The sequence below is a fragment of the Carcharhinus amblyrhynchos genome, unplaced genomic scaffold (genome assembly GCF_965287045.1).
Source record: "Carcharhinus amblyrhynchos unplaced genomic scaffold, sCarAmb.v2.hapA chromosome_322, whole genome shotgun sequence".
NCBI classification, from domain to species: Eukaryota; Metazoa; Chordata; class Chondrichthyes; order Carcharhiniformes; family Carcharhinidae; genus Carcharhinus; species Carcharhinus amblyrhynchos.
In genome coordinates this window covers 172,827-184,327 of record NW_027650062.1, presented here as the reverse complement: position 1 = coordinate 184,327, position 11,501 = coordinate 172,827, and the positions used below count along the sequence as shown (strand labels likewise).

Sequence of the window (11,501 nt, the reverse complement as noted above, 5' to 3'; positions counted from 1 at the left end):
ACCTAACCCCATTCCCTTATCCCCACTTATTTGCCCTTCTTGTACCCCTGACACTAAGGGCCAATCCACCCTAACCTACACATCTTTGGACTGTGGGAGAAAACCGGAGCACCCGGAGGAAACCCACGCAGACATGAGGAGAATGTGCAAACTCCCAATAGTGACCTAAGCCAGGAATTGAATGCGGGGCCCTAGCGCTGTGAGGCAGTAGTGCTAACCCACTGTGCCATGCAGAGAGCACATGTGGGGCTGGGAGGTGGATGGGGTTCTGGGGAACTGGAGAGATGTTTGCCCCAGCTGTCTGCTGCCTGCCACATATTAACCAGAGTGGCAGGCCTAGATACTTCACAGCGCTGGTTCATGTGTCTTTTTTGTGTGTTAAATAAAGTATTGTTTGTAAAACGGAACAAGATTGGTTTAAACATTTCTTTCACTCGTTAACCACAGTCTGCAATCATAGAACACACAATGTCCCTGTCCTGGGAGTGTTTGATGGGGGGACAGTGTAGAGGGAGCTTTACTCTGTATCTAACCCCGTGCTGTACCTGTCCTGGGAGTGTTTGATGGGGGACAGTGTAGAGGGAGCTTTACTCTGTATCTAACCCCGTGCTGTACCTGTCCTGGGAGTGTTTGATGGGGGGGACAGTGTAGAGGGAGCTCTACTCTGTATCTAACCCCTGCTGTACCTGTCCTGGGAGTGTTTGATGGGGGGACAGTGTAGAGGGAGCTCTACTCTGTATCTAACCCCTGCTGTACCTGTCCTGGGAGTGTTTGATGGGGGGACAGTGTGTAGAGGGAGCTTTACTTCTGTATCTAACCCTGTGCTGTACCTGTCCTGGGAGTGTTTGATGGGGACAGTGTCGAGGGCGCTTTACTCTGTATCTAACCCCGTGCTGTACCTGCCCTGGGAGTGTTTGATGGGGGGACAGTGTAGAGGGAGCTTTACTCTGTATCTAACCCCGTGCTGTACCTGTCCTGGGAGTGTTTGACGGGGGGGACAGTGTAGAGGGAGCTTTACTCTGTATCTAACCCCGTGCTGTACCTGTCCTGGGAGTGTTTGACGGGGGGGACAGTGTAGAGGGAGCTTTACTCTGTATCTAACCCCGTGCTGTACCTGTCCTGGGAGTGTTTGACGGGGGGGACAGTGTCGAGGGAGCTTTACTCTGTATCTAACCCCGTGCTGTACCTGTCCTGGGAGTGTTTGATGGGGGGGGGACAGTGCAGAGGGAGCTTTACTCTGTATCTAACCCCGTGCTGTACCTGTCCTGGGAGTGTTTGATGGGGGACAGTGTAGAGGGAGCTTTACTCTGTATCTAACCCCGTGCTGTACCTGTCCTGGGAGTGTTTGATGGGGGACAGTGTAGAGGGAGCTTTACTCTGTATCTAACCCCGTGCTGTACCTGTCCTGGGAGTGTTTGATGGGGGACAGTGTAGAGGGAGCTTTACTCTGTATCTAACCCTGTGCTGTACCTGTCCTGGGAGTGTTTGATGGGGGGGACAGTGTAGAGGGAGCTTTACTCTGTATCTAACCCCGTACTGTACCTGTCCTGGGAGTGTTTGATGGGGGACAGTGTAGAGGGAGCTTTACTCTGTATCTAACCCCGTGCTGTACCTGTCCTGGGAGTGTTTGATGGGGGACAGTGTAGAGGGAGCTTTACTCTGTATCTAACCCCGTGCTGAATGTGAACACTGGGTACCAGTCAGTGAGGAGTTGAATTCCCCAGTATAAATGCCTCGTTCTTCAATGGCTGCACATAAAATCTCAAGTGAATAATACTTGTTTAAGATACATGAAGTGGAGCAAAGCTTCCGAAACCAATTTGGAAGGGTACATCACACAGCTATCCAAAATCTGTATCACAGTCCTGGGACAAGGAAGCTCCAATCAATGGACCGGGTTGAACAAATCCATCAACTGATTTCCCCCCGTGTCCACAGTACCCCGGGACTGCAGACCCCCCCCCCCCCCCCCCCCCATATCCACAGTACCCCGGGACTGCAGACCCCCCCCCCCCCCCCCCATATCCACAGCACCCCGGGACTGCAGACCCCCCCCCCCCCATATCCACAGTACCCCGGGACTGCAGACCCCCCCCCCCGTGTCCACAGTACCCCGGGACTGCAGACCCCCCCCCCCCCCCCCCCGTGTCCACAGCACCCCGGGACTGCAGACCAAAGCTTACCCACTGAAGATCTGTCAGAAACATATAAAATTCCAGCAGGGTTAGTTTGACAGGGTAGATTGAGACACAATGTTCCCGATGGTGGGGAGGGGTGCCCAGGACTAGGGGTTCACAGTTAGAAGTCTCACAACAGCAGGTTAAAGTCCAACAGGTTTATTTGGAAGCACGAGATTTTGGAGAGCTCCTCAGGTGAGCGGAGAGTTGGATTCACAAACACAGCACACATAATCTTTCTGTGCCGTGTTCGTATAACCTCAGTTATGGTGGCCTGCGATGGCTATGTCCACCTATTACTTTGGAATGTTTAATCATCAGTCCTCATGCAGAAGTGGTGATCAGGTCTTCCACGGCGGTTGGCCTTCAGAAAGGTTACCCATTCACCAAGAATGAAACTGGCCCAAGGCAGCGCTGTTGAAGGGGGCGTCTAACCCAAGTTTGTCAGAGATCTGATCCATCAGATCTGTGGTTTTGCTCCCGCTGACAGGCATGCAATGGAATTATTCTAGGTTTCTAGAGACAAGCGTGCACTCAAGTTTATCAAAGAGAGACTCAAATCCGTGCCAAGAGGAAGAGTGAAGAACTCAGCAGTGTGCTGGCAGCAATGGGAAAGGTGGCTGCAAAGAAAAATTAATCTGCGCAAAGTTCCTTCAGTCACAGTTCCTAGTATTAAAATTCAAAACTTTAAAAAAAAAGCTCATCTCTCACAATCACCTTGCGAAAAAGTTTGATTTTTACCTTGGGAGAACGGGATGAGCGACTTGTTCAGTGGTGGCACGGTGGGTTAGCACTGCTGCTTCACAACTCCAGGGACCCGGGTTCGATTCCCGGCTTGGGTCACTGTCTGCACGTTCTCCTCGTGTCTGCGTGGGTTTCCTCTGGGTGCTCCGGTTTCCTCCCACAGTCCAAAGATGCGCAGGTTAGGGTGCATTGGCCAAGCTTAAATTGCCCCTTAGTGTCCTGAGATGTGTAGGTTAGAGGGATTAGTGGATAAAATATGTCGGGATATGGGGGTAGGGCCTGGGTGGGATTGCGGTCAGTACAGACTTGATGGGCCAAATGGCCTCTTCCTGTACTGTAAGGTGTCTATGATTCTATGAGTGAAAAATCCCCCCCAATTCTGCCTGTTACTTGTCTGAAACTGACTGATAGAAAATATCTCTGCTGGAAAGAGGCAAGTTCCTCGTTCATAAACGCAAATTGGTGTGGCTGTGAGAATTTGATTTAATTTATTACTGTTACATGTATTAGTATACACAGTGAAAAGTATTGCTTCTTGTGCGCTGTACAGGCAAACTCTCCGCTCACCTGAGGAGCGCTCCGAAAGCTCGTGATTCCAAATAAACCTGTTGGACTTTAACCTGGTATTGTGAGACTTCTTACTGTGTGTGCCCACCCCAGTTCAACACCGGCACCTCCACATTAGGGGTTATAGTTGGAGGACAAAGGCTAAACCTTTTAGGACTGAGGTGAGGAGAAATTTCTTCACCCAGAGAGTGGTGAATGTGTGGAATTCACTCCCACAGAAAGGCCAAAACTTCCACTTTGGAATTATCTATGGCACAGCGGGTTAGTGCTGCTGCCTCACAGCGCCAGGGACCCGGTGTTCGATTGCCGGCTCGGGTCACTGTCTGTGCGGAGTCTGCACATTCTCCCCCTGTGTCTGCGTGGGTTTCCTCCGGGTGCTCCGGTTTCCTCCCACAGTCTGAAAGATGTGCAGGTTAGGGTGGATTGGCTGTGCTAAATTCTCCCTCAATGTACCCGAACAGGCGCCAGAGAATGGCGACTTGGGGACTGTAACAGTAACTTGATTGCGGTGTTAATGTAAGCCGACTTGTGACACTAATAAACAAACTTAAAACTTTGGTACAAGTCTTGGGGCTAAAGGGATATGGCAGGGGTGGGGAAGGAAGGGGGAATCAGGGTATCGAATTGGATGATCAGCCATGATCACAATGAATGGTGGAGCAGGCTTGAAGGGCCAAATGGCCTCCTCCTGCTCCCCACACCCACCCCAAGCCACAATAGTGAAAAGAAAGGTTCTGCACCAGCTCTCTGAAAAGACAAACATTCAATTTATTCTAGAGGATTAAATGGGTGAAAACAAAGACACTTACTAGCTGTTACAAAAAAATATAACCCTGTAAAAACGGAGCATATACACACGCACACAGAAAAAGGTAAGACATTCTCCCACCCCGTCCCTAATAAAACCCCCCAAAGCGTACTAACAAGCAGTGGGAACATGCAACGTGCTGCCCTCAAAACAACCTCCAGCCTCACACACATACAACCCAGTGAGACACAGGCCATTCAGCCCATCGAGTCCAATCCACACCATTCAGTCATGGTGGATAAGATTCTCAACCTCATTCTCCCCGTAACCCTCGATCCCCGTATTGATCAAGGACCCATCTTAAAAGACACTCAGCCACGTCCACCGTGGCACCCGGATTCACCACCCTCCGGCTGAAGAAATTCCTACGTGTCTCGGTTTTAAAGGAGCATCATCTTCACTCTTGGGGTTGTGCCCTCCGGGTTCTAGTCTCTCCCAGTAAGTGGAAACATCCTCTCCACGTTCACTCTATCCAGGTCACTCAGTACTCTTGTCAGTTTCAATTCAATCCCATATCACCCCCCACCACCTCCCCCCCCCCATCCTTCTGAACTCCCAGTATCAGGGAGTTGTGTTTTAAATTGCCTCTTCTAAATGCTTCCTTCCTGAGGAGGGGGCGGGGGGGGGGGGGGAGAGAGGATGAGGTGGGTGTGGGGGGTGGGTAGAGAGGAGGTGGGTGCGGGGGGTGGGTAGAGAGGAGGTGGGTGCGGGGGGTGGGTGCGGGGCATGGGTAGAGAGGAGGTGGGTGCAGGGGGTGGGTAGAGAGGAGGTGGGTGCGGGGCGTGGGTAGAGAGGAGGTGGGTGCGGGGGGTGGGTAGAGAGGAGGTGGGTGCGGGGGGTGGGTAGAGAGGAGGTGGGTGCGGGGGGTGGGTAGAGAGGAGGTGGGTGCGGGGGGTGGGTAGAGAGGAGGTGGGTGCGGGGGGTGGGTAGAGAGGAGGTGGGTGCTGGGGGTGGGTAGAGAGGAGGTGGGTGCGGGGGGTGGGTAGAGAGGAGGTGGGTGTGGGAGATGGGTAGAGAGGAGGTGGGTGTGGGGGGTGGGAGAGAGGAGGTGGGTGTGGGTAGAGAGGAGGTGGGTGCGGGGGGTGGGAGAGAGGAGGTGGGTGTGGGGGGTGGGTAGAGAGGAGGTGGGTGCGGGGGGTGGGTAGAGAGGAGGTGGGTGCGGGGGGTGGGTAGAGAGGAGGTGGGTGCGGGGGGTGGGTAGAGAGGAGGTGGGTGCGGGGGGTGGGTAGAGAGGAGGTGGGTGCGGGGGGTGGGTAGAGAGGAGGTGGGTGCTGGGGGTGGGTAGAGAGGAGGTGGGTGCGGGGGGTGGGTAGAGAGGAGGTGGGTGCGGGGGGTGGGTAGAGAGGAGGTGGGTGCGGGGGGTGGGTAGAGAGGAGGTGGGTGCGGGGGGTGGGTAGAGAGGAGGTGGGTGCTGGGGGTGGGTAGAGAGGAGGTGGGTGCGGGGGGTGGGTAGAGAGGAGGTGGGTGCGGGGGGTGGGAGAGAGGAGGTGGGTGTGGGTAGAGAGGAGGTGGGTGCGGGGGGTGGGAGAGAGGAGGTGGGTGTGGGGGGTGGGTAGAGAGGAGGTGGGTGCGGGGGGTGGGTAGAGAGGAGGTGGGTGTGGGGGGTGGGAGAGAGGAGGTGGGTGTGGGTAGAGAGGAGGTGGGTGCGGGGGGTGGGAGAGAGGAGGTGGGTGTGGGGGGTGGGTAGAGAGGAGGTGGGTGCGGGGGGTGGGTAGAGAGGAGGTGGGTGCGGGGGGTGGGTAGAGAGGAGGTGGGTGCGGGGGGTGGGTAGAGAGGAGGTGGGTGCGGGGGGTGGGTAGAGAGGAGGTGGGTGCGGGGGGTGGGTAGAGGAGGTGGGTGCGGGGGGTGGGTAGAGAGGAGGTGGGTGCGGGGGGTGGGTAGAGAGGAGGTGGGTGTGGGAGATGGGTAGAGAGGAGGTGGGTGTGGGGGGTGGGAGAGAGGAGGTGGGTGTGGGTAGAGAGGAGGTGGGTGCGGGGGGTGGGAGAGAGGAGGTGGGTGTGGGGGGTGGGTAGAGAGGAGGTGGGTGCGGGGGGTGGGTAGAGAGGAGGTGGGTGCGGGGGGTGGGTAGAGGAGGTGGGTGCAGGGGGTGGGGGAAGAGAGGAGGTGGGTGCGGGGGGTGGGTAGAGAGGAGGTGGGTGCGGGGGGGGAAGAGAGAGGAAGGGGGGGCAGGGAGAGAGAGGAAGGGGGGAGGCTGTGCCCCCCCCAACGTCTCTCCTCAGGAAGAATTGAGGGGGGGGGGGGGCACAGCACAGATTTATCCCCAAGATTGAGAGAGTGACGCAACATCTTCCACCCTCTCCTCTCCCAGGAACGCTGTGGATCTGAGCCTCAGAACCCGCGGCCCAGCCGCCTTGTGCTGTCCCGGGGGGCGGTGGTGGTGGTGGTGCTGATTTCCCTTCGCACACAGGGACCACCACCCCACCCCCCGCCACACACATAGTGGGACGGGCAAAGCGTGCCAGTATGTAGGAGTGAACCCCACCACTGCCTTTATAAGGGGGGGGGGGAAGAGGAATCAAAACTGACTGGGGGACACAGTTCCAAAAGGGCTCAGGTGGAGGTTCACTAGCCAGTAGGCTGGGGAGACTCGAAGACAGAGAGAGAAAATAATCGCTAGCAACTCTCTCCACACCCCAGTTTCTGTTGGCTCTGCATCCCCTCCCCTCTGTCGACTAAAGGTTTTCATTCAGAAATCCACTAACGTTTGGACCATTAACAACTGTGAACGGGATGATACAGGAGGCCACTGGATTGGTCCTTGGGAAACACGCGCTCAAAGAGGGCGGGAGGTTTACATCCGTGGAATGGAACAGATTCAACATCTGCCTGGGGACTTCCGGAGGAGGGGGGTAGGGTCCCCCAGCAACAAGGGGTTTACCCATTCCGATCATCGTCACGGATGGTTGAAGCAAGATTCACCCAATCCCCCCCCACTTCACCTCACCAATGATCTCTGAAACAACTTGGCCAGACACTCTGAAGAGTGCCACTCCAGCCTTTGCGAAGTGCTGGTCTCTCATCGGGAACTGGGGTGGGGGAGCACGAGCCGGGTCTGAATCAAAGAAACCTTACAGTCAGAAGGAGGCCCATCGAGTCTGCATCCCACCCCCAGGCTCTAATCCCTACGGTGTAGGTTACCCCGCTAACCTACACAGCCCGGGACACTGAGAGGCAATTTCAGCACGGCCAATCCACCCTAACCAGCACTGAGAGGGGGAACCGGAACACCTGGAGGAAACCCATGCAGGCACAGGGAGAACGTGCAGACTCCACACAGACGGTGACCCAAGGTGGGAATCGAACCCAGGTCCCTGGCACTGTGAGGCAGCAGTGCTAACACACTGTGCCGCCCAGGCAGGGTCCTATCCCTAAATCCTACCCCATCTCAGAGGACACACCAACGCTGTTCCCTCCTCAGGTGCACACCTGTTTCCAGAGAGTGATATGGCTGGACTGACACTGCACAAGGGTTTGGGGTGGGGTGGTGAGAAGGGGGATAAGATGGGAATGTTAAACCCAGCCAGAGACAAATGCCAACCTGTGGACGACTGCTGGCTTTAGATACAACTGACCATTGCCCACTCAACGTGAGACCCAATTGGCACCACTGCCTCACAGAGGCAAGAGTGGCCCCAATCACACACCGGTGCGGACTAAACGGAGGGGGGGGGGTTTAAAAAAAAAGACAATTTACTTCGCCGCCCAGACGACAAACAGTGTTGGATATCTGAACAAGGTTTCCTTGCTGTCTGATATCTCCAACACTAACACCTGTGATTGGGGAGGGGCGCGGGGAAACTGGCTGTCTAAGACTCACACCGATCTGCAAACCCAGACTGGTAATAACAGCAACAACAAAACACACACCTGGGAGAACGCGAGCTTCAATCCTGCTTCTGTCTGCAGAACATTTAACGGGAACTAAAACCGGATACACCAACGGGGCAGGCTTTCCAAAACTGTGATATGCCAGAGAGCGATTAAACTAAAAAACAAGTAGTTTGGCAAGTGACTTCACCATTGCTGAGGGAAAGCGCAGCGCTCGATAAGTGCTCCCTCCTCTGTCAAGTAACGCTGACTGCTCTCCCCTTCTCTTACAAATAGAAACTTGCACATGGATGAGGGGTGGGTGCACACTTAGGGGTTTTCAACTTGATTGGTCACCAACTGCAAGGTTCTCTGTGATGGCTGCAAATACAACCAGAAACCTTTGGTTCTTCATTCTACAACCACACTGTCAGCCCCGTGATCCACTCACCCAGAGACAAAAAAAATGAAATTACCCATTGTCTGTACATAACTCACTATCACAAACTGAATCCTCTGCTGCTCGCTCCATCAAACAACCACCAGTACTGTACCCCAGTGTTATACAGCGACAGACCCGTCCCCACCAGTACTGTACCCCAGTGTTATACAGCGACAGACCCGTCCCCACCAGTGCTGTACCCCAGTGTTATACAGCGACAGACCCGTCCCCACCAGTACTGTACCCCAGTGTTATACAGCGACAGACCCGTCCCCACCAGTGCTGTACCCCAGTGTTATACAGCGACAGACCCGTCCCCACCAGTACTGTACCCCAGTGTTATACAGCGACAGACCCGTCCCCACCAGTGCTGTACCCCAGTGTTATACAGCGACAGACCCGTCCCCACCAGTACTGTACCCCAGTGTTATACAGCGACAGACCCGTCCCCACCAGTGCTGTACCCCAGTGTTATACAGCGACAGACCCGTCCCCACCAGTACTGTACCCCAGTGTTATACAGCGACAGACCCGTCCCCACCAATACTGTACCCCAGTGTTATACAGCGACAGACCCGTCCCCACCAGTACTGTACCCCAGTGTTATACAGCGACAGACCCGTCCCCACCAGTACTGTACCCCAGTGTTAAACAGCTGGGTGATATAACTGCATATGCTGATTTCAGTGCTGGATTCAAGGCAGGTCCCCAGAGGTGAGGAATGCAAGAGTGCTCTGATCCACTGTGCGGAGTCCATTTCTCCACCCTCCCTGTGCCAACCTCCTTCCCCGTGGCCTCTGGGCTAACCGCGAACCCTCAGGTGCCCAAAAGGCTTGGGGGATGGGAGGCAGGTAGCTGCAATGGCCTCGAGTCAGGCTAAGATCTTGGCACAAATGCTGGAAAGAAGTACACACCAGTGTCTGTCTGCTTAAGGTGGATGACAAGGTTTAACAGCTCTGCATCACTGTTAGAGCTTGGGGGGTGGGGTTGGGGGGGTGAGGGGGAGTTCCTCTTCAAAGTTCCACACAGTTTCTTGGTCAGTCTTTTAATAGTGAATCTTTAAAAAAAAAGAAAATGATAAAACATGCGACACCAACAGTACCACAGTGATTTCACTCGGGCACACGTTAAGTAAGGGAGGCCTTTTTGAACCCATCTGACACGTGGCTCCGTACATAGCTGGAGTTCCTGTCACTAGCCCCAGCCCTGCACTTTACCTCACACCGCACCCCCACCCCCCCCCCCCACCCCCGAACTACTGCCCAACCTGACCCCTGGCGGACATCACGCACGGTCAGGATATCAAAGTATGTTGGGCGTCTGCGACTAACTGGAAGCTGGTCCAAATGATGAGACTCTACCTTCTAACACAGCACCAACAAGTCAGTTGGCTTTCGACCATGTTGCCATCCTGTTTTGACAGCCACTTCTCCCAAATCTAAAATCTCACCTCCCTCCCTCATACTCAAGTCTCAACAGGGGGTAACGGTGAAGAGGAGGAGGAGGAGGGGGGAGGTGGGAGCGAGGGTGTGTCAGGCAGGCAAGGAGAGGCAAGTGAGGCAATTTCAAACCTGAATCTCTTGCGTGCACACACACCCTTGTGCCACTGACTGGGGGAACCACGGTCACACGTCGATTCCTCTGAGCTAATCCCTCGGGCTCTCGATGAACACTGGGCCAAGGGACTGGAAACCGATCCCAGAGTGTTTCTGACCACACGGAGCCAAGACTCAGGTAGAACCTTCAGAACACGTGGATCACTCTCCGAAACGGGTGACCAGAGGACAGCGAGGTTTCTCCCCCGGTGTTATCTATATCTTTTCTCAATTTAAAATATTTGCAACAGTTGTGTCAGAACTCAGAAACCGGACAGTACAGGAGGAAGCCATTCGGCCCACCCAGTCTGCACCGACAACAGGCCCTATCTCCGTAACCCTGGGTATTTACCCTGCTAATCCCCCTAACCTATACATCTTTGGACACTAAGGGACAATTTAGTATGGCCGATCCCCCGAACCTGCACATCTTGGGACACTAATGAGCAATTTAGCATGGTCAATGGTGTGCGCATTAACACCGTAATGAAGTTACTGTGAAAATCCCCCCCGCCCCACACTCCAATGCCTGATAGGGTCCAATGAGGGGCAATTTAGCATGACCAATGCACCTACCCCGTACATCTCTGGGACTGTGGGAGGAAACCGGAGCACCCGGAGGAAACCCACGCAGACACGGTGGGGTGGGGGAACTAATTGAACCCGGGTCCCTGGCGCTGTGAGGCAGCAGTACTAACCCACTGCGCCATGCTGCCGCAAGCAGGAGGAATGTAACCAGAGCACCTTTGAAGCTATGAAGCAGGCAAGCAGGGGCTTGGGGAGGGTGGGGATGGGGATAGGCAGTGAAGCCCTAAGCGCTATCGGCACATATAATCACCCCGCGTTGTGCCCTTGCATTTTCTCTCTCTCTCTCCTTCCTCACTCTGGTCCTCTCTCACAATCATGCAGCTGGTCCAATACAGGACAAGAATTACAGTGTCTCTCTCTCTCTCTGTGTGTCTGAGCCTCCCCACTTTGACCCGCTCCTTCCCACAAACACCCGACCCCCGACGGCGTGGAAGCCTGTGTGTGTGTGAAAGAGGTCACCACCCCGCCCCCCCCACCCCGCCGTCCCTCCTGGTCCTCAATCCCTCCCGACTCTTGGCTAGAATGGTTCTCCTCTTCAAATCAGGCCCTACATCACGAACTGTTTTGTTTTTTTTTGAAAGCTACATTCGATTATAAACATATGAGAGATTTATAAAGGAATGTCAGGAATTGTGTAGTCATTTAAAAAAAAGTTGTCTGGGGATTTTTTTTTAAATTCTCTACAACCTCTGTACAGGATTATCCCCTCCCCCCCTCACCAAAACCACCCCCCCTCCCCCAAACCCATTTCCACCTCCCCCCCCCCACCCCTC

The 11,501-nt window shown here is 54.7% G+C and overlaps 1 pseudogene; it reads left to right on the top strand.

Moving 5' to 3' along the window:
* The first annotated feature begins 2,441 nt into the window (after window positions 1-2,441).
* On the top strand, window positions 2,442-2,814 carry LOC145339091 (large ribosomal subunit protein eL36 pseudogene; annotated as a pseudogene).
* The last annotated feature ends 8,687 nt before the right edge of the window (window positions 2,815-11,501 follow it).